This window comes from Tamandua tetradactyla, chromosome 2, assembly GCF_023851605.1.
Source record: "Tamandua tetradactyla isolate mTamTet1 chromosome 2, mTamTet1.pri, whole genome shotgun sequence".
Classification (NCBI taxonomy): Eukaryota; Metazoa; Chordata; class Mammalia; order Pilosa; family Myrmecophagidae; genus Tamandua; species Tamandua tetradactyla.
In genome coordinates, this window is record NC_135328.1 from 117198936 (window position 1) to 117220372 (window position 21437).

The 21437-nt window shown below is 40.0% G+C and overlaps 2 long non-coding RNA genes and 1 pseudogene across 8 annotated transcripts; 1 reads left to right on the plus strand and 2 right to left on the minus strand.

Annotated features, from left to right (window-relative positions):
• Positions 1–65: 65 nt before the first annotated feature.
• Positions 66–17347, minus strand: LOC143661648 (uncharacterized). 5 transcript variants are annotated; one of them, XR_013164770.1, is made up of 8 exons: positions 17239–17347; positions 7329–7455; positions 6358–6452; positions 4696–4791; positions 2238–2409; positions 2077–2136; positions 1274–1314; positions 66–213 (listed from the first exon to the last, which is right to left on the minus strand). It is a non-coding gene; the product is annotated as an uncharacterized LOC143661648 (long non-coding RNA). The 5 variants fall into 5 exon arrangements; XR_013164773.1 differs by having other exon boundaries at positions 2238–2317; positions 7329–7480; XR_013164768.1 differs by having other exon boundaries at positions 7329–7480.
• LOC143661634 (uncharacterized) lies at positions 8635–13312 on the plus strand. Of its 3 annotated transcripts, XR_013164763.1 has the most exons (4): positions 8635–8858; positions 8979–9074; positions 10319–10548; positions 13060–13312. It is a non-coding gene; the product is annotated as an uncharacterized LOC143661634 (long non-coding RNA). The 3 variants fall into 3 exon arrangements; XR_013164765.1 differs by lacking the exon at positions 8979–9074; XR_013164766.1 differs by lacking the exon at positions 8979–9074 and having other exon boundaries at positions 8638–8716.
• On the minus strand, positions 10695–12450 carry LOC143661626 (cytochrome c oxidase subunit 7C, mitochondrial pseudogene; annotated as a pseudogene).
• Positions 17348–21437: the final 4090 nt, after the last annotated feature.

The following is a 21437-nucleotide window of genomic DNA, read 5'->3' on the forward strand; positions in this document are numbered from 1 at the left end:
GCCGGGGTCTTGCCGGGAGGTTCGCAGGGCGCGGAGCGGCGGGGACTGAACGAGGTCCAGGCGGGCTGGGCACTGGGGGCCGAGCGGGGCGCACCCGGGCCGCGTCGAGGTGTGGGTTCCACAGTCCTGGTTGTTTCAGGAACTCTCAGCCCACGGGGGTTTTCTTCCTCGGGATTCAGGGTAGGAGGAGCGAGACGTTTCGGGCGAGAAAAGCTTATTTTAAGGAGAAAGCAGCCCTTTACTTCAAAGTCGTCTAGACCGAGGATAATTTTTACCTATCTACTCAAGAGAACCGGAGTTGCCCAGGAAATTAAAAGGAATTTTTTTCTTTTAAAAAATATTTAAAAAATTAAACAATCACATGTGTCAACCAATAGGAGTATTGTTTTCTTTTCATTCCGTTATTGACCCATCCCCTCCTCAGCTCTGGTAATACTCCTTTTTTGGGATATCAATTACCTATAGCGTAACGTACAAACCTAAAGTGCAGAGTTTGATTAATTTTTCCAACATTACATAATATTTTCAAACATACCGAAAAGCTGGAAGAATTTAACAGTGAACACCGTATATCCACCACCTAGAGTCTAGCCCTAACGTTTTGCTCCACTTTTTCACGCATCTATCCACAGTTAGCTGAATTTTACCTGATTATCCATCCCTGCCATTCACACCCCTATCAAAATACTGGAGCTATTTCCTCACTGGAGAAAATCCCCTCAACTTCACTATTTTTAACAGTGGGAACAATAAACCTATTTTAGAATTGTACTGGGGATTTCAAGAGTCCATGTCATTTCCAGAGTGTTTTTAACTAAAGCTGTTGATCAGGCCCTGATGTGAGGTAACCCAGCAGCATGTCATGTGTGGGTCCCTGAAATAAATGGTAGACTGGCGGGGATGAGGAACATGGAGTGAGAGAGCTGACATCAGTTTTGTAGAGGAAGTCCCACCATGTCTCAGGTGTACCTACCAGGTGGTCCTTTTTTAAATATGTTTACTTTAAAAAAAATACAGTTCCCATGTACCACTCTATTAGTAACACCTTGCAGTAGTGTGGCACAGTTATGATTCATGAGAGAACACTGTTATAATTGTTCTACTATAATCCATCCTTTACAATACGGTTCACCATGTTGGACAATTGTATGTTTTTTCTTTTATTTTTTATTCTAGTAACATATACACGGCCTAAAATTTCTCTTTTTTACCACATTCACAAATATACTTCAAAGCTGTTAATCACATTCACAATGTTGTGCTACCATCATACCAGGCAGTCTTTTAAGGAGGCTTCCTGTTCCATGTCGATTTCTTCTAGGGCAAGAAAAAGGAAATTGAGGAATTTCTGCAGTCTGCATGAAACCCAACCAGCTTTAGACTTGAAATGGGGTCTCTCACGGGTAGTGGTGACCTGTGTGCAACACTTGCAGGGAAGGAGCAGATGACATGCAGGGTTTTTGTCTTCATAAGTGCACTCACTTTTCTGTGTGGGTTTGGAGTTCAGAAAGTTCACTCCTCTCTATGGCATGCGTCTTGCTGAAGCCCTTCACGGCATTAGCCTATGTCAAGGGCAGAGCATTGCTCAGGAGAATGTGACTCATATGACTCAGCCACAAGGTGTAGAAGCTGGTCCTGAATCTAATGGCTCTCCATAGTGTGACAATTGAGGGCTTCTACTTTATTGAACACATTTAAATGATACCCAGTTTGAGGTCCTGAAGTGGACATAGAAATGTAGAGCTTCCTCCCTCTTCCACTCTCAAAGGAGGATACAGGAAAGGCTTTAATTTCCACCTCCATAAATTGTGATGCTTTGTTTGAGTAGATGACCCTTAGGGTTCTCAGGCTAAGATAAATATCTTTGGTCCTGGTTTTTCCATCAATGACCTGTGCTCTGAGCTCCTTGGAAATACTTTCTACTCCCTGGGGGTTTTCTAGTGAGACAGGACCAACAGAATATATCTGTAATAGTATGAGGTTTTAAAAAGTGCCTCATGCCACTGCAGAGGTACAATTCCAAATTACATAGGGAAGGCTGTAAGCTGGTACTCTGAAGGTCTTCAATGAATTTACCTGCTGGCTGAAGTAGAGATGAAAGTTCTCTCTTCTGACTGCTGAGTTCATCACTTCTCCCTTAAAAGCATCCAAGTGATTGTATTAAACGTCTCTCTTTGTGGAAGACACCCCCCTTAGTTGACTTCACATGCAATAGGGCATAGATGCAATCAACTCACTGGTGATTCGAGTCTATGAAATATCCATGCAGCAACAATCAGGCAAGTGCTTGCTTGGCCAGACAACTGGGCGCCATCACCTGTCGAAGTTAACACATACACTAACTAACCATCCCAAGGCCTCTTTCCTGGCTTCTGATGAGTGGCTTGGATTCCATGGTTTCCTTGGCTCCTGGAAGCAGAAATCCAAGTCTAGGTCTATGCCATGGACGTCTCTCCCTGCCTCCCTCTTACTGGCTGCTTGGGTTTGCTCAAGCTGCCAGATTGCAATATACCAGAAATGGACTCACTTTTATAGAGGGAATGTATTAAGTTATAAGTTTATAGTTCTAAGGCCATGAAAATGTCCAAATTAAGGCATCCAGAGATAGATACCTTGCCTTTGAAGAAAGGATGGTGACATCTGGAGAAACTCTTTCAGCTGGGAAGGCACATAGCTGGCATCTGCTACTCCTTCCCAATTTGCTGCTTTCAGCCTCAGATTCCAGTGACTTTCTCCATAGTGCCTGTGGGACCTTACTTAGCTTCTCTGGGGCAATCTCTGGATTTCATCTCTTAGCTTAGCATCTTCAAATGTCTGTCTAGTTGCATCTCTCTGCTCACTATGTCAGATCTTTTAAAGACTCCAGTAAGCTAATTAAGACCTACCTTGAATGGGTGTAGTCACATCTCAATGGAAATAATATACTCAAAAGATCCCACCACAATTGGGTGGGTCATGCCTCTATGAAAACAACCTAAACAAAAGGTCCCACCCTACAGTAGGTCTGCCCCCTCATGACTGGATTATGAGAACATGGTTTTTCTGAAGCTTCAAACCAACACACTAACTCTATTTAAGGTTTCTCTGCTGATAAGGTCACCAGCAGTTTTCATTTGCAAAAGCTGCTGGAATGCAACATACCAGAAATGGAATTGCTTTTATAAAGGGAATTTACTATGTTACAAGTTAACAATTCTAAGGTCAGAAAAATACCTAACTCAGGCATACAGGAAAGGATACCTTGACTCAAGAAATACTGATATCTGTTACATGGGAAGACACGTGGGTGGTGTCTGCTGGTCCTTGTTCCTGGTTCTGTTGCTTCCAGCTTCTGATACCAGTGGTCTACTCTCTAAGCATATGTGGGCCTTCACTTAGCTCCTCCCAGACACAACTCTGCATTCTGGCTTGCTTAGCATCAAATGGGAAGGCACATGCCAATATCTTCTGGGTTCTTCCTGTGTCCAAGTATTTCCTCTGTCAGCACTGCAAGCATTTGCATCTGAGGTTTCTCCAAAGTGTTTCCCCTTTTAAAGGACTCTAGCAAACTATTAAAATATCCACCTTCAATGGGTGGAGTCACGTCTCCATTTAACCAAAAGCCAACACCCACAATTGTGTCCCATCTCCATGGAAACAATCCAATCAGAGTATCCCAGTGTTAACAATAGGTCTAGCCCCACAAGACTGGATTTGGGTGAAAACATGGTTTTTCTGGAGTACATATGTGTTTCAAACCATGATACCAGTCATATTGGATGAAGGGCCCAGCATAATTCAGGGTAGCCTCATCTGAACTAATCACATCTTCCAAGATTCTATTTCCAAATTGGATCTCAGTCTTGGGATTGGTGGTTGGGATTTTAACATATCTTTTTCAGGGAATCGATTTAACCTGTAACCATTTATCACTTACTTCACTTTTTTCATACTCTGTATTTTGTTTTCCCTCCTCTACCTGAATTTTCCTTCATTTTGCTGGCACCGAGTTTACTTTCCTTTGTTTTGCCTTGAAATGTCCCCAAAACAAAGAAGTAGTGGACTGAGGGGCTAAAATTGTGTACTTCTTTTCTCTTAAAGAGTATTATCTGGAAATATCTATTGTGGAATGTCAAAAAAGTTACTTCATTTGTCCAATGTTAGCTCTTCTGAAAGAAAGTCAGGCTTGTACGAGTTACTCTTTGTCCAAATGCAATGTACCTATAAACTATCATTGTGTCTAATTAAGATCACTTAATACTATAGGTTATGGTGGTTAAAATGGAGAATTCCATCTTCTATTATGTTTCCACAATAAATTTTTTTAAAAAATAGAACTTTACAACAGAAAGATTGAGTCTTAAGGTGAAATATTGACTTCAGCTAATAATATAAATAACAATATTGGTTCATCAGTAACAAACATAACAGTGTGTAAATGTCTATTTCTGTCCCCACTCTCAGTTCCTCCAGTAAAATACCTAGCAATGGGGTTGCAGGGTCATAGGGCAACCCCATCCTTAGCCCCGGCAGAGCCACCACACTGCCCCCTGGAGGAGCTGCACCTCTCAGCTTCCCGACCAACAGTGAATAGGTACTTCTTTATCACCACATTGCCTCTAGTATTTATTTATTTCTGTTCATTTCTAAACAGCTTTACTTGCACACCTACAATTCAACCTAAGGAAATAGCCACATCTTTGCCACCATACTTACATGAAGAAATTTCTTTTCTTCTTGAAAGAATCCAATGTGGGACGTACTCCTAGGGATGAAGTCAGGACCCGGCAACATGGGATTAAGAAAGACTTGCTGATGAAAAGGGGGAAAAGAAAAATGAGACAAAATAAAATTTCAGTGGCTAAGAAATCTCAAACAGTGTCAAGAGGTTGTACTGAAGCTTATTCTTATCCATTATATAGATAACCCTTTTTAGTTTATGGTGTATTGGAGTGGCTAGAGGGAAAAACCTGAAACTGTTGAGCTGTGTTACAGTAGCCTTGATTCTGGAAGATCATTGCATAGCCATATAACTTTTACAATGTGACCATGTGATTGTGAAAACCTTGCATCTGTTGCTCCTTTTATCCTGGGTATGGAGAGACACATAAAAAATAATGGGGTGGATAAGGGGTAAAAAAAATGAGGTAGATTGAAATATTAGTGGTCAATAAGAGGGAGGGGTAAGGGATCTGGGATGTGTATCAAATTTTTCTTTTTTGTTTCTTTTTCTGAAGTGATGTGAATGTTCAAAAAATGATCATGGTGATGAATATACAACAATGTGATTATATTGCAACCATTGATTGTACACTATGGATGAACTGTGTGTGAATATTTCTCAATAAAAATAATTTTAAAAAATAACAAATGTACCACACTAAATGAAAATATTCTAAAACTGATCATTGGAATGTATACACAACTATGTGCTGAGACTGTGAGCCAGTGATTGTATATTTTGGATAGCTCTATGAAGCTGCATTAAAAAAGGGAAAAATAAACCAGTAGGGAAAACAGTTTGTGTGAGGGAAGGGGTATGTCGGAATTCTGAACCTTTCACATTATTTTTTTTTGTAAACATGAATCAACACTGGAAAATAACAAAAGGTCATAAGATCATTGTGGTTGTTTTGCAGAGTGTGACTAAAGGTGCAAAGATTGCAAAAGTTAAAATCTTGTTGAAATAAACCCAGGAGAGGGACTCAGTGGCCACAGAAATAAAGAGAAGGGAAGAGATATTTTGGGATCTAGAAGACAAAACAGAAAATAATATATGTTTGGAGGTAGTTAAGGAAATAGTTACTGTTGAATTCTAAGGCTTTTGTCTGAATTGGGAATGTTGGTGGAACCTACCAATAAAGTTACAAACATTGATTTTGTTTGTTCATACACACAAATGCTTTTAACAGAAAAAAAAAGCCCTGCATTTTAAAAGTAGTAGGGGCTCATTTAATCAGTAGATTGAGGAATGCAGTAATTGTACATAACAGCTCTCATAATTATACTGTATATACCCTCATGACATTATATCCTGGTATTCACACCCATGGTGTTTGCGATAACTGAAGAAACTCTTCTTTATGACAGAATGCCAGCTGATGAATGCAGAAGGAATACATTTTAAAAGATCACTCTTAGGCAACCGTGGTAAGGGTCAGGAATAGATGCTAGCTCTGGAGGTGAAAGTTTGAGAATCAGCAGGATGTCTAACCAACAGTATCTCATCACCTGATATTTATTGATACAAAAGGTAAAATAGGGTGGGCCACGGTGGCTCAGCAGGTGAGAGTGCTTGCCTGCCATGCCCGAGGACATGGGTTCGATTCCCGGTGCCTGCCCATGTAAAAAAAAAAGGTAAAATGGTGCTCTCCTTACCAGTTGACATCAGTTGCAACAGGATGAGTTGACAGCATGTTGCTCCTGGTCAGCATCCTTTCTGTGCTACTGCTGCCAGAGGTGCATTACTATGCCTAAACATAAGGAAACAGGAAAAGTCCAAACAAAATATGCTCCAAACTCTTGAAATATGACATGGTTGTAAAACACAATGAAATGGTAAGATGTGTGAGGTTAAGGGAGAATAAGGAGACATGACAACGGAATGTAATGCAATGCTCTGGATTTTCTTTTCTGCAATGGGTGTTATTTGGAAAATAGGTAAAAAATTAATAAGCTCCACTTATTAAATCCTAGCATTTTATCAATGTTAATTTCTTGATTTTGATAAATATTCTGAGATAGTCAAAGAGATCTCATTTTGGTAAATTATTTCTTATATATACTGAAATGTTGGCTATCTCCTGATACTAACCTTTTAAGTAATGAAGAATAATTCTGAGTAAGTTCTTATGATCATTTAGGGTGTCATGAGGGATTATCCCTGTGTAAATTTTCTGATACACATTGAGTTTGCTCACCACACAGAATTTATATTTTTAAGTTTTTTTAAACTATGATGAGTTTACTTCAGGATCAAGTACATTTAACCTACAGATGCTCAGCAAAGAACAATATTCCTCATCACAGTAAGAGCCACTGCACATGGAGGAAAAACTTCATTCACAGTGACTCTTTCACTCTGTAAATTTTGATCTTGGACTTTCTATCACTTTCAGAGTCCCGTGGTTTCCCCTGGGTTAATTTCCTTTCTGTTTTGATGAGAAACAGGAGACAACATTAAGATTTTGAGGGTGTCTTTAATGAGACTTGTGTGTCACTGACCCCTATGTTTCACTATGCAGAGGCTGGTGAATAGGAACACAGAATTTTTAAAATATGTAATTAATATTAAAAAAAGAAGAAGAAGAAAAGAGAAGTCATTCCATGGGGGGCTACAATGTGCTTACCCGCTGAGATGAGGTGGCTGTTGTTCTCCAGCCTCACGCCTCTGTACAGGGTCCTCTGGGCAGGGCCCAGGAGCTGCCACTCCTCCTGGGTGAGCTCCACAGCCACGTCCTTGAATGACACTGAGGCCTGTGACAGCACATTTCTGGTCAATCTGAAGGGTCCAGGAACAAGTGACATAGAAAATATCTTAGGAAATTGACTCTTAGTATGTTTACTGTTGAGAGTTTCAAGCAAACTCCTAAAAAGGTTGCTGAATGTGCCCCAGAAAAACATGTTCTTAAATCTAATTCTTTCCTGTGGGTGTAACCCCATTGTTAAGTAGGTACATTTGGTGGAGCTACTTCAGGAAAAGTGTGACCCACCTCGTCCAGGATGGGACTTAATCCTACAAATATGTACAATTTCCTAATACAGATGACATCTCAAATGAGCAGAGAAAAGCTGATGTCAATGTCACAGGGATAACTAGATGGCCCTATGGGCCATGAAAGTTACATCTATACCACACCCCCTAGAATAGGACAAATTTCAAATGCATACAAAGATATGAATCTATAAAATAAGGTCTATCACATTCTAGAAGACTACACAGAATGATTCTTTACAATGTTACTATGTTACAATGTTACTATGACTCAAAATCATAAAGGAAAACTGCTATATTTGAAAAAATGAACATCAAATGTTTGTATGGGAAAAAAATCTGCATGGGACAAATAGTAAGTGTCAAACCCTAGGAAAATTGTGCAATTTATATCACACTCACAGAATAGAGGTAGTAGGACATAGTAGACACTATAATTAAAAGATGAGCACATCGATAGAAGAATAGGTAAGGGATAAACAGTTCAGTAAAAATAAATACAAATGAAAAATGATGCAGGTGTACAGAAGACAGCTTGGTGGTTGCTCAGTAAGTCAGGTATAGAATAACAATATGACCCAGTAATCCCACTTCTAGGTGTACACCCAAAACATTGGACATAGGGACTAGAACAGATATTTGCACACCAATGTTCACGGAGGAATTATTCACAATTGCCAGAATGTGAAAGCAATACAGGTGTCCATCAAATGATGACTGGATCAATGCAGTATATATATACAATAGAATATTGTTCAGTTGTGAATAGGAGAGAAGTCCAGATATACGTGACAATATGGATGAACACTGAAGACATCCTGACAACTGAAATAAGCCAGACACAAAAAATTTCATGATCTCACAGCTTTGAAACAATTAGAACAAATGAACTCAGAGGCAGAATCTAGAACACAGGTTACCAGGGTCTAGGGTGGGGGAGGAAATGGAATCTTAATGCTTAAGTTGCATAACTATGTGAGGATACTGTGAGAAATTGATGATTTATTTTTGACAGAATATGTGGTATGTGGTTATATCTCAGTGATATCTACAAATACAAAATACATAAAACAAACAGAAAGATTCAAATCCAAGAGAAACTGTGGAGAGAGTCATCTTTATTCAATGTTGAGAGGGTAGCAGAAGGGTGGAGTCCCTCTGGAGGGTAATTGTATTTGTTTCTTAAATGCTGCCAGAGTGTGAGATACCAGAAATGGAATGACTTTTTAAAAGAGAATTTAATAAGTTGCAAATTTACTATTCTAAGCCTATAAAATGTCCACAGGAAGTCATCCAGGGAAGATAATCTTAATTCAAGGAAGGCCAATGGATCTGAAACACCTCTGTCAGATGGCAAGTCACTATGTCTAGGAGAAGTCATGTAGGTGGCATCTGCTGGTCCCTTACTCCTGGGCTCCCATTTTTCAGTCTCTCATCCTGTGGGGGCTCCTCACTTCACTTCTCAGGGCCTGCCTTTCAGCTCTTGGCTCCCTGTGGTTCTCTCCATGTGCTGGTTTATTTTAATATCTCATGGCCACGTTTGAGGGGCTCCAAGCTTCTCCAAACATCTGTGTCTCTGTTCTCCAAGTGTTGGCATCTGTGTCAGCTCTGCTTTGAAGTTTCTATTGGCTGTCTCTCTGTTGGCTCTGGAGTTTCTCTCCAAAATCTTCCTCTTTTAAAGGATTCCAATAAACTAATCAAGACCCACCTGGAATTGTTGGAGCTGCAGCTCCATAGAGTTTATCTAATCAAAGTTTCTGACCTACAATGATGAATTAGGGTTAAAAGAAGTGGCTGCCTCTGCAAAGACTGAATCAGGATTAAAACATGGCTTTTCTGGGGTACATAAGACTTTAAAAAAAACACAGTAAAGTAGCACATTCACAGGGTAACTACAGGGTCATGCTATGATTAGGTAGTCCTGTTACTAGGAATATATTTGGAAGAACTGAAAGTAGGAACTCTAATAGACATTTGTACACTGATGTTTATGGTAGCATTATTCATGATAGTAAAAGGATGGAGGTGATTGAAGGGTACAAATGGAAGAGTGGAATGGCAAACTGTGGTGTACACACACGATGGAATATTGTGCAGCTACAGAAAGAAGTGAAGCCATGAGGCATGCAACGATTTGAATGAACCTTATGGACATTATGTTAAGCAAAATAAACCAGAAACAAAAGGATAAATATTGCATGGTCTCTTTTAGAAAATACATGTAAGAAAATTAGGGCAGTAAGTTATTCTTGAGTTTTAAGTGTTATTTCTAAATTCAGGGATGCTGTGCTCTATGTGTGTACCCTGGTATCTCCATGGAACTTTGGATACCTAGTGATGCCTAAGACTCAGAGTTAGAGTAAATGTGAAACTCAGCATTACTCCATACAGCAATTGTCAAAGAAACTGATAAACAAATCAGACTTCAATTAGAGATATGAGTGAAGTTGAATTTTCTCTTCAAAAAAATTTTCCCTTCAATTTGCTTTTCAGCCATCTGTATTTGCTCTTCAGGAAAATGCCTATTCATATCTTTAGCCCATCTTATAATTGGCCCTGCTCTGTGGTTTTATTGCATTTTTTAAAATGAAAAAAAAATTACTTTTATCATTATTATCTTTACAGACTTTGCCTAAGATACTGAGTCATGTTGCACCAGCATTTTGCATGAGCAGCTGTAGTTTTGTAGTAGAAAAATCTAAAGAGTCAACAGCCCGTGTTGTAGTATGGAGAGAAATAGGAGTACAGAGAAGCTATACCATGGAAAGTACTCTGTGTGGCTGTGTTCAAGGAAAGTATAAGGTAAACCATCTCAGAACTTCTACCCACAAAAAATATTTGAAGACTTTCCTCCCGTAAGTACTAAAAGCATTTTCAAGTATTTAATAAATGATAGGTTTGTTATACTTAGTTATATGTACTTTGCAATAATGAATTTAATCATCTGAATGTGAATAGTTTGCCTAAACTCCTTACAAAATTCGTAGTTATTTGAGTCTTTTTAAGGTCATAATTTTTCTTTTGGTTCATATAGTAAGTTTATTTATAAACATATCCAACATGCTATGCGTTTAACAGAGTTTGAGCCCTATTTCAGGACTGTGCTTTTTAAAAATGCTCCTCTTCATAGCTGTTTCATGAATAAAACTAAAATATTCTTATTTCTTAAGCAATTGGCTTCTTACTATAAAGAAAGGTTCAGCAAATCCAGATCCAAAGTACCAAGTCATCATAACTAGTAACCGCCACTTGTTTTCTACTGAAAATGGCAAATTCTTCCCAGGCCCCTCCTCACGGTGGCTCCTGTGGACACAGAAGTCGTGAGCCTCTGGATGCTCTGCCCCAACATGGTCCTGGTGGAGACGTGCAGAAAGCTCAGAGACTGAAGGCAGGAGAAATGGTGACGCCAACACAGTACACTTTCCCGACCTTGTCTCTGCAGCCATCATTTTAGGAATGTGCATTCCAGTACATAAATTTAAATACTGATTAGCAATTTACAAAGAACTGTTCAAGAAGTACATTATTAAAAAAATTTCTGTTATTAACATATTAGATGTAGGTATATACATTTGTGCATTTAAAAATAAACACATCATATTTGCTCCTAAAGCACCTAGTTTGTTAAATTTAGAATATTGTGTGTGATTTTTAAATGTATAACCCTTTAAATCTTTTCTTCACTGAGACTGCTTTTTTTTTAAAGGGGATATTGTATTGTTTATTTATTACATGTGATAATGGATGATACAAAATGCTCATTTCCCATCTATAACTTTAACTGGTACCGTTATTCAGTTTAGATACATTGCATAGGATATGCCAACAATCATTTTTATAACCAAATGAAATTCTGTAAGTTTGATTGGGTGACCCTTTTTACTGATGAACTCCAGGTCACAACAGTAACTGTCAATTCAACTACACCAAGGTTTCTGAAGACAAAAAGGCTTCTCTGCACATGAGCAGTCTTCTAAGATCATAAATGAATTTTGAATAGAACCCGACATCACCCTGAAGGAAGTCTAACTTCATACTGTTGGGGCAGTTTATCAAGATGGCTTCAGAGTAGACTAATTTTACACAGCACATTTTAAAAATGACATATTTATTCAGCATCATGATCAGACTATTACATTAAGCAATCAACAGCATGGATGTAAAAAAAAAACTACATTAAAACCCTTTGTTGAAATGCTTTACACTTTCCACAGAACAGAAACTAAAATAGCCTGTTATACAATTAGTCACAAATACAGCCCTTGTGGGGTTTTTTTTAAACCCATACACATGAATATTTTCTAAAACATGTCTTCTTCACAGCCACCACTGTGCTTGGCTGAGTTCACAATCCGTTGTAACCTGTGGCTTCCCTGTCACTTCTCTGACTTTTCTCTCCTGCTAAGCCTTGTTTCCTGGAAATAGTTAAAACCTTCTGCCACTGCTGTAGCTTTTGCTGCTGCTGGAACAACCATAGCCACCTTGGTTTCATGCTTTCACAGAGTATTCACCTCCACTACCATAAAGACCAGAACTTCTGCCTCCAAAGTTTCCTCTCTTCATGGGTCCAAAATTTGAAGACTGACTGTTGTAATTGCCCAGATCATTGTAGCTTCTGCCACGTCCAAAATTGCTTCCATCATTACTAAGCCCATGACAGCTGTTCCCACTGCCACCACATCCACCACCACCTTGGCTGCCACCAAAGCCACCACGACCACTGAAGTTTCTTCCACGACCACAGTTGTCATTCCCACCAGAACCACCTCCACGACCACCACTGAAGTCTCCAGAACCATTTGACCTCTTTGGCTGGATGAAGCATTGGCCATCTCTTTCTTAGACAGGCCTTTCCTTACTTCACAGTTGTGGCCATTCAAATTATGGTATTTCTTAATTACAGTCTTATCCACAGAGTTATGATTCTTAAAGGTTACAAAAGCAAAGCCTCTCTTCTTGCCACTGCATCAGTTAGTCATGAGTTCAATCATTTCAATTTTCCCATAATTCTCAAAATAATCTCTTAGGTGATGCTCTTAAGTGTCATCTTTAAAGCCACCAACAAAGATCTTTTTCACAGTTAAGTGGCTTTTGTTTCTTCCCAGAGTGTTAGTGAAAATAGTTTGCATTCTAGTGAATGAGAACAGACATTTTAGAAATAGTCTTTGAGGACATTTGGTTTCCTTTGTGACCTAAAATAATTGTATATTGTTAAGACATCGTACTTGTTGAGACCTAGTTCCATACAAAATACCAAACTTTAAATTTTTTTAATGTTGTTATGTTTCTTTTATATAATTTTAATGAAATGCAGCCAAAAGACAGAAAATTTTCTAGTTACATCTGTAATACTGCTTTATTCCTAGGGTTTACAGATTGGTACTCAAGAATTGGAAGAGATGGGAGCAAAATTCTGTGTTGGTTTATTATGCTTGAAAAGACTGACATCCCCATTGGAATATGATCTGCCTTCCAGCCTTCTTGAGTTTGAAAATGACTTAATTGAATCAAGCTGCAAAGTAACTAGGTGGGATAAACTTCTGTTCTTCTATTGTTAAGTTATAGCTTACTATTAAACTCAATTAAATTAATTAGGGTTAAGACACAGATTTTGACATCCAAGAGCATTTTAAAAATTAATTAATTTGCACATCTAATATTATTTGTTTCACATTGTAAAAATCTTGATTCTTTTCATTTTGACTTTGGATAAAATTTTAGTGAAATATCTTCATATTTTGAGTGCTATTTTTAGTAATCTTAATTCCTATTATATGTAAAGAATAATGATTTACTTTTAACTCAGCCATAAGCAAAGTGAATTACTATAGTACTTGCATCAGCTATCTAGGTTAAGAGGGTTTAGAATCAGAATTTGTGTTTCAAAAAAAATTTATTTTGTTGATGTCTACACACATTAAATAGCTAATCAGTAAACTCTGGTTACATATATTTAAAAGACCTCCTTATAGTTAAATTTGATTATTTAACTACATCTGCCAAATGTATTCTTCTAAATAGGTAGTCCTTTTCTTCTAAAATTCAGTATACATAAAATTTAATTAATTATGAATTCAGAGAGAATTCAGTATCATGATTCATAATCATGATCATAAACCATTCTGTAGTTTAATATACAAGGACATGAATAGTCTCATTCTATAGAACTTTTATGCTTTTTGTTGTTCAGTATTGACTTGTCATGAGAGTTGTTAATTTATTGCCATCCACTGTTATGTATATCAGTGTAGGAGTTAAATGCAGTAAAACATTAATTGGAATTCTATTCTTTATAAATACAAAATTTAAATAAGTGATCACTGTATTCTCTACCCTTGTGTCTCTAAGAAATAATGGAAATGAATATCAAGATTGCCAGTTGTTCTTGCTGATATTAAAGAAGCCTGCTTTCAAATTTTAATTCATGTATTCTTAACCTAGGGTCCACAAAAATTTTCTTTCCATCCCTAAGAGATCCAAGGATTCAGGGTATCCATGAATTTGAACGGGATAAAAATTGCATCTTTATTTTCACTAACCTCTAATTGAAATATAAAACATAGGAAATAAACCTCAATAGTATTAACAGTATGTGTGACTTTATCACCAGTAGGAATCCCAGATATTTTCCTGTCACATCACAGTTGGTTTAGGTATCCTAAAATATTATTTCTGCTTATTAGAATCTCATATTTATAATTATTTGACTTTTGGGATCTGTTCTGTAACTACTTGTTGAAGTGTGCTTCAAAATTCATTGATTTTTTTCTCTTTCCTTTGTATGTATGTTACATTTTAAAACAAAAAACATTTAAAGAAAATAAATGAATGTTGCCTAGAGAACTGGATATCCATACGCAAAAGAAAGAGGATCCATATGTCACACCCTATACAAAAATTAACTCAAAATGCATGAACAACTAAACATTAGACCTAAGACCACAAAACTGTTAGAAGAAAATGTAGGGAAATATCTTATAAATCATATACTAGGAGGCAGTTTCCTAGAACTTACATCCAAAACAAGAGCATTGAAGAAAGAAAGAAAGAAATGGGAACTCCTCAAAATTAAACACTTTTCTGCATCAAAGAATTTCATCAAGAAAGTGAAAAGACAGCCTACACAATGGGAAACAATATTTGGAAATGATATATCAGATAAAGGTCTAGTATCCAGAATTTATAAAGAGATTGCTCAACCCAGCAACAAAAAGACAGACAACCCAATCACAAAATGGGCAAAAGACTTGAACAGACACTTCTCAGAAGAAGAAATACAAATGGCCAAAAGGCACATGAAGAGATGCTCAACTTCCCTGGCTATTAGGGAAATGCAAATCAAAATCACAATGAGATATCATCTCACACCCACCAGAATGGCCATTATCAATAAAACAGAAAGTGACAAATGCTGGAGAGGATGTGGAGAAAGAGGCACACTTATCCAATGTTGGTGGGAATGTCAAATGGTATAACCATTGTGGAAGGCATTTTGACGGTTCCTCAAAAAGCTAAATATAGAATTCCCATATGAGCCGGCAATACCAGTGCCAGGTATCTACTCAGACGACATGCAGGCAAGGACACAAACAGGCATTTGCACACCAATGATTATAGCAGCATTACTTAAAATTGCGATGAGATGGAAACAGTCAAAATGTCTATCAACAAATGAGTGGCTAAACAAACTGTGGTGTACACATATTATAGAATATTATGCAGCCGTAAAACAGAATAAATTGAGGACATTATGCTGAGTGGGATTAGCCAGAAACAAAAGGACAAATACTGTATGGTCTCACTGATATGAACTGACATTAGTGAATAAACTTGGAGAATTTCATTGGTAACACAAGCCATCAGGAGGCAGAAATAGGGTAAGATATTGGTAATCGGAGCTGAAGGGATACAGATTGTGCAACAGGACAGAATGTAAAAACTCAGAAATGGACAGCACAATACTACCTAACTATAATACAATTATGTTAAAACACTGAATGAAGCTGAATGTGAGAATGATAGAGGGAGGAGGGCTGGGAGCACAAATGAAATCAGAAAGAAAGATAGACGATAAAGACTGAGATGTTATAATCTAGGAATGCCTAGAATGTATAATGATAGTGACTAAATGTACAAATATAAAAAATGTTTTTGCATGAGGAAGAACAAAGGAATGTCATTACTTCAGGGTGCCGAAAATAGATGGTAATTAATATTTTAGAATTTTACCTTATGTGTGAGACTAAAGCAAAATGTTTACTTGATACAAAAACAATAATAATAAAAAAGTACAATGGGTTCCAGATATTTCTTATGAAAAGAAAAATAAATTCAAGCCCAGGTGGCATGGTATTTTGGGGTTAAAATTAACCTCAATTTTGTTCGATTATGTTTCTAAAGACAGATCTTTTTCACTTCACAAATGCATTCTATGAGCACTACAGATACTTTATCTGTGAAACAAAAAGCAGAAACTAAAAGTAACCCACAATCCCATCATTGAATACATCTACTATTAATATTTAGTTTCTTATTTTTCAACATATTTTGATTAACAAATAAGATATTTTACATGTGGACATAGTATTTACTATATGTCATTTAAAACATCTAAGATTTACAATTTGAATCCAGCTGTTTATGGCACAAAATTCACCTAAACGTTATTAGTATGTGCATGTTCTTACACATTAAAATAGTTTGCAAAAGCCATCTCTTTTAAATATACTTTCATAAGATTCCATCTTAAGAAAACTTATATACAAATTTCCTCCCTAGTTTGTGTAAGGCCTGGTCCGGTAGCCTCTGGCTGGAAGGCCCCCACCCAAACTAAAACCCGTGAACATCCGGGCACACAGCTGTGCAAACTCAGCCAATCAGGACCTGCCCTGACAAACAAAAGCCCCCACTGTGCACGGCCCCTAGCTATGCCCACTGCACACGGCCTGTAGCTATGCCCACTGCACACGGCCCGTAGCTATGCCCACTGCACACGGCCCCTAGCTATGCCCACTGCACATGGCCCCTAGCTATGCCCCCGGCCCTAAAGTGCGGGAAACTCCTAACCTACCACAGGAGGCCCTGTAGGCATCATCAGCACCCCACTAGCCAGCCTATATCTAGCCCTGACGCTCCTAGGGGGGCGAGACTTCCCTGGCCCGCATCCTAAGCACCCGGACCCGGGAACCTCGCCCCAGGACAATAAACTTTTTAAACTCAGACTCAGTTTCTCTGCTTTTTCAGTTGGCTACAGTTTAAAACCTAACAGTTCATATTCAGATTTCCAATCCTTTTGTGTTACTCTAACGCACTACTGAAATGAACAGTGACATGGCACATTTAGGGATGTATCTGTGAGGACATTTTTCATTAGAAGAGGTAGCAAACCTATTTGATTCATGCACTCAGCTGCTTTCCCTCAAGGGGCTACCAAAAGCATCTATCACAGACCTATGCACCTGGAAGCATCTTTTTTACTGTATTCACACCATCTCCAATGACCATTGAGTTTTCTTTACTTCAATCAGTAAGTAAAATAATGTTACCTCATTTTGGCTTTCACTTCTCCTTGGATCATTCACGCATTCTTTGGGATTTACTGGTTAGGGCAAAATCTTCTTTACTGATAGGTTTCCTTCTGCCAAGCTTTTTTCATTGATACGTTCATCCTTTTCTGATAAATTTGTAAGAGACTGTTAGAAACTAGGAATGTGTAACCTTTGTTTTTTAAAACAATGGGGCCCACAAAAACACCCCAATTATAAAACACCTTCTAAACCCAAAAAGCCCACAGCAGGGACCCCACTGACTTCCAAAGTGCCGCCCCCGGCCAACCACAGCCACCCCCAGCCCCTGAGCCCTGGGGGACCAGCTCTGACCCCCAAACCGCCCCTGGCCCGCTGTGGTCTCCACACGGCGCTGCCCCCAGGCTCCCGCCATGGCACGGGGACCCCGGCCTCTCCGGTGCTGCCTGCCTCCTGCTCCGGTGCCCGGTCTCTGCTTCGTCAGACCCCAGTGGGAGGCCCCCGTGGCAGTCGGTGGCCCCTGGGCAGCCTCCAGGAGCGAGGCCTCAGCGGGTCCCCCGGCTGCGATGGCGGCGCCTCTGTGGAGTCTCCCGGCTGTGGCCATCTTGACAATGGCGCTCCCGTGCAGGGGAGACGCGGGGGACTCTGGGGGCGCTGGGGAGGGGGCGGGCGGGAGGGGGTGCGGGCTGCGGTGGGGGGCCTGAGAGGTTCCTGGGCTGGTGAGGTGGCAGTTCACAGATGCGGGCTCAGTCAGTCCCTGCAGGAAGGCCCCGTGCCTGCCGCCCTGTCCCTGGTCCTGGTAGTTGGACCATGAACACTGCTGACCCAGAATCTCTAACTCAGGCCTCCAGGTGCTCTGCACTCGGGAATTCTCATGCACAGACAGTCTTAGAGGGCTAGGACAATAAGAGAAATCGGAGAGAGAAAGGAGGAAAGAACGATGAGGTACAAACCATCCTTTGAAAGGGGAGGCCTTGAACCTTTGAAATACATGACAAATCCTTTCTTTGGAAGTATAAGAGCAATGAGAAAATTGAAGGAGCAGGTTCATGAACACACCACTCCTCAGAAAGCACCTACGTTTGATGTTTTGTCCAAATCATAAAGCAACTGAAGCCAAAATAGTGTCTCAAGGTGCTATTTCAGGTACACATATGATTATTCATATAGCAGTTATTTGTTGAGATTTTGCTTTGTGCAGAGTAAGAACTGTGCTGTGGTGAGTCCTAGAGAGTGAGTGGGGACACTGATTTGCCCTCAAGGAATTTACCTTGGGGCAGAAGAGGTGGTGAAGTTATCCCAAATATGTAACTGCTCTTGACCCTTTGCACCTTTCACATAGGTAAATACTCCCTAATACTCTCAACCAGCCATGGTTGCACTTTCTGGACCTGTATTGTTGCCAAAAGTGAGCTCATCAGCCTGATGTGCACCAAAGCCACTTTTAGTCACAACTTATTTTGAGAAAAGAAAAGGTTTATTGCTTCATTGACTAATGAGGAGACTGGAGGAAACCTTAGATCAGCTCCATGAACAAAATAGAGTCTGGGCTTTTCTACTGCCTGGAGAAGGCCGGCAAAAGAGGTGGTGACAGATTTGGGGAGAGGCTGTGGCCTAATCAGTCTAGGAGAAGGCAGGCCTAAGGGAGAGTGTTAAGCAGAGCATCTGTTGGCCAAAAATGCTTCATCTTAAATAGAGGCTTAGAATGCTCAGTGTGGCTAGAACCCAACAGGACTGGCCAAGGTAGGAACTGCAGAGTCATAGGAACCCACTTTTCTGGCCGTGAAGCAAGTGTTTTCTGAATAAACATGAGGAGGTGAGAGTTCACATAAAAGAAATGAAAACTTTTCCAGACTGGTAAGAGAGTGGTCACCTCAGTGTTAAGGGGGGTTGGTAATTGGAGGTTTCACCTGCCCTTTCAGTTTGTGTCTGAATCCAATCCTGAAGGCTTCTTCAGTGAGCTCCTAAGAAGCACTCCTCAGAGTGCCTCTCATCAAATTAAGTTTAGCCTAACGATCTTACTACTGTTTTTTGTTGTTCTTCTAACAACTTTTCTGTTCAGCAAAATACATTTGCCCCATTTTCCTTAAATAATCCCAGCAATGCTTTGCTCCAGTCTCCTGACATCCACTTTTGGCACACCAGAATGTATTCCTTATAAATACTGTTGGAAACAGAAATCTAATATGGCATCATTATTTACATCCTTTGGTGATTGATCCTTGTATGGTCTCCTAACCTTTACTGCATGAGAAACTTATGACTGAATGGGATGTCACTACCATGAGTAGGTGTCTACTCATTTGACATGGAGTTCATCAGTATGGAGAATGTCTGGAATAGGCTTGACCTGATCAGGTGAGCCTGGAAAGGGGACTGGATCCTTTGTGAAGTCACAGCTTGGAGATAGGAGAGGTCATATAGAGAGGACCAAATGGCAGGGCTCTGAGAGTGGCCTCTAGGGGCCAAAAGCAGAAGTTGTTCAATAAGTAGCAACACAAGGAAGATGTCAGTTGTCTAACCACCAAGAATTGTGTCTACCAACAGCCTGAGAAGGTGTGGGCGCTTCCCTCCTAAACTCTACAGTTAGCTCTCAGCCAACCAACACTTTGATCTGTTTCGTGACACCCTGAGCAGAGTACGTGACCACTCTGCTCAGACTTCTGACCTGCAGAAATGCTGAGGTAATCAATTTGTGTTGTTTGAAATGTGGTGGTAATTTCTTACACAGCAATCAAAAACTAACTCCAAAACTAAGGACTCAGTGGGCATGTGAAGAGTGAGTCTCAAAGGGGAACACCGGGATGACACCAGGATGGCAGCTTGGGGAAGGGCTTGGTGCCAGCAGGGATTCTTTGTGTTCCATCTTCTGTTTAATGTCTGACTGCCTTGGCTAGCCCTTCTAGGATCTTTGAACTCCCACCGAGTTGTGTTGAATGTCATATCTGTTTGTCAAGCTAAAATCTTGTCAGGCCTGCTGATATGGAGTTTTCTGGCCATCAGGTAAAAGAATTCTCTACTATTCCTCTCCGGTTCTTCTGATGATATTCTGAAAAATAATCAGGCCGTCAACCCTGAGGAAGCATATCTGTGAAGAATGGCTTTTCACTTGACATTTTCTGATTTTGGTCCTAGCTCTCATTCTGTTCTAAGAGAAAGGGGTGCGCTCTAATAACCCCAAATTTACTTAGCCCCTGTGGGGATGTTTTGGTCAAGTTAAATTGAATTATCTCAAGGAGAAATGTTAACAGTCCCCAAATTAAAATGAAATGATAGTCAGATGGCAACCATTCTCTCTTCCTGCTGCTTCCTTTATGTGATCACAAGTGGAAGGTCTGATGTCTAGCTAGTCTCAGACCAAATGGGAAACTTTGAAGACAATCAAGGCTCTCAAAAAATGACCCAATGTGTTAGGGGAAGATGATGGCATGAATGAAATAATGGCAGCAACTTATAAGATGGAGAAAATGGAATCAGCCAGAATTATTGGGTGTGGGGATGGGGGTGGGCAGCCAGCCAGGTGGACTGCTCTCCATTAAATATTGAGGGAGACTGGGCTATTACTTTCAACAGGGTTGCTTGAGGCAGGAAGTGCATAGGTTGGAAGCCTGGGCTTTTGGAAGGTAATAGAAGTGAGAGACTGGAAGGCTGGCTGTGTACAGGGCCGCCCTTCCCAGTGACTCCTCAAGGCTTCCAGAAGATGAAATCTACACATGTAACAGGATTTCTTGTGAGGCAAGGGATAGGGGCAGAGAGGGTCCACGTATGGGCCAACTGAACTGGTACAGTAGACACAGGAGGAGAAGGTGGGTAAAGCACCAAATTTGGGGTTAGGGGCCTGGAATCACACAGGATGGGACACAGGGAATTAAGCCAAATGTACCCAAATCCTAAGAGACAGTGTAGCTCAGAGCAGGTATTGACCATTAGAAGCTGCCCATCACCCTGGAACCCTGCCCCTACATTTTGGATAATTTCTCACATTTGAGTCCTGTCCTATCAAGATAGTAGGAAGAAGATTCACAGTGTTAGGCTCCCTTGTGTTCTGGAACATGACCTGGGTTCTGCAACTTAGGTGCATCCGTGGGAGCCTTGTATTAAGAAGTGGGCACCATGAGGAAGTGACTACATGAAGACAGTCTGCTCTTCTGGTAAGCATGGTGGTCAAGGTATTCTGCCTGGCAGGGGCTGCAGAGAAGGAGCCCTGGCACTGGCTCTGC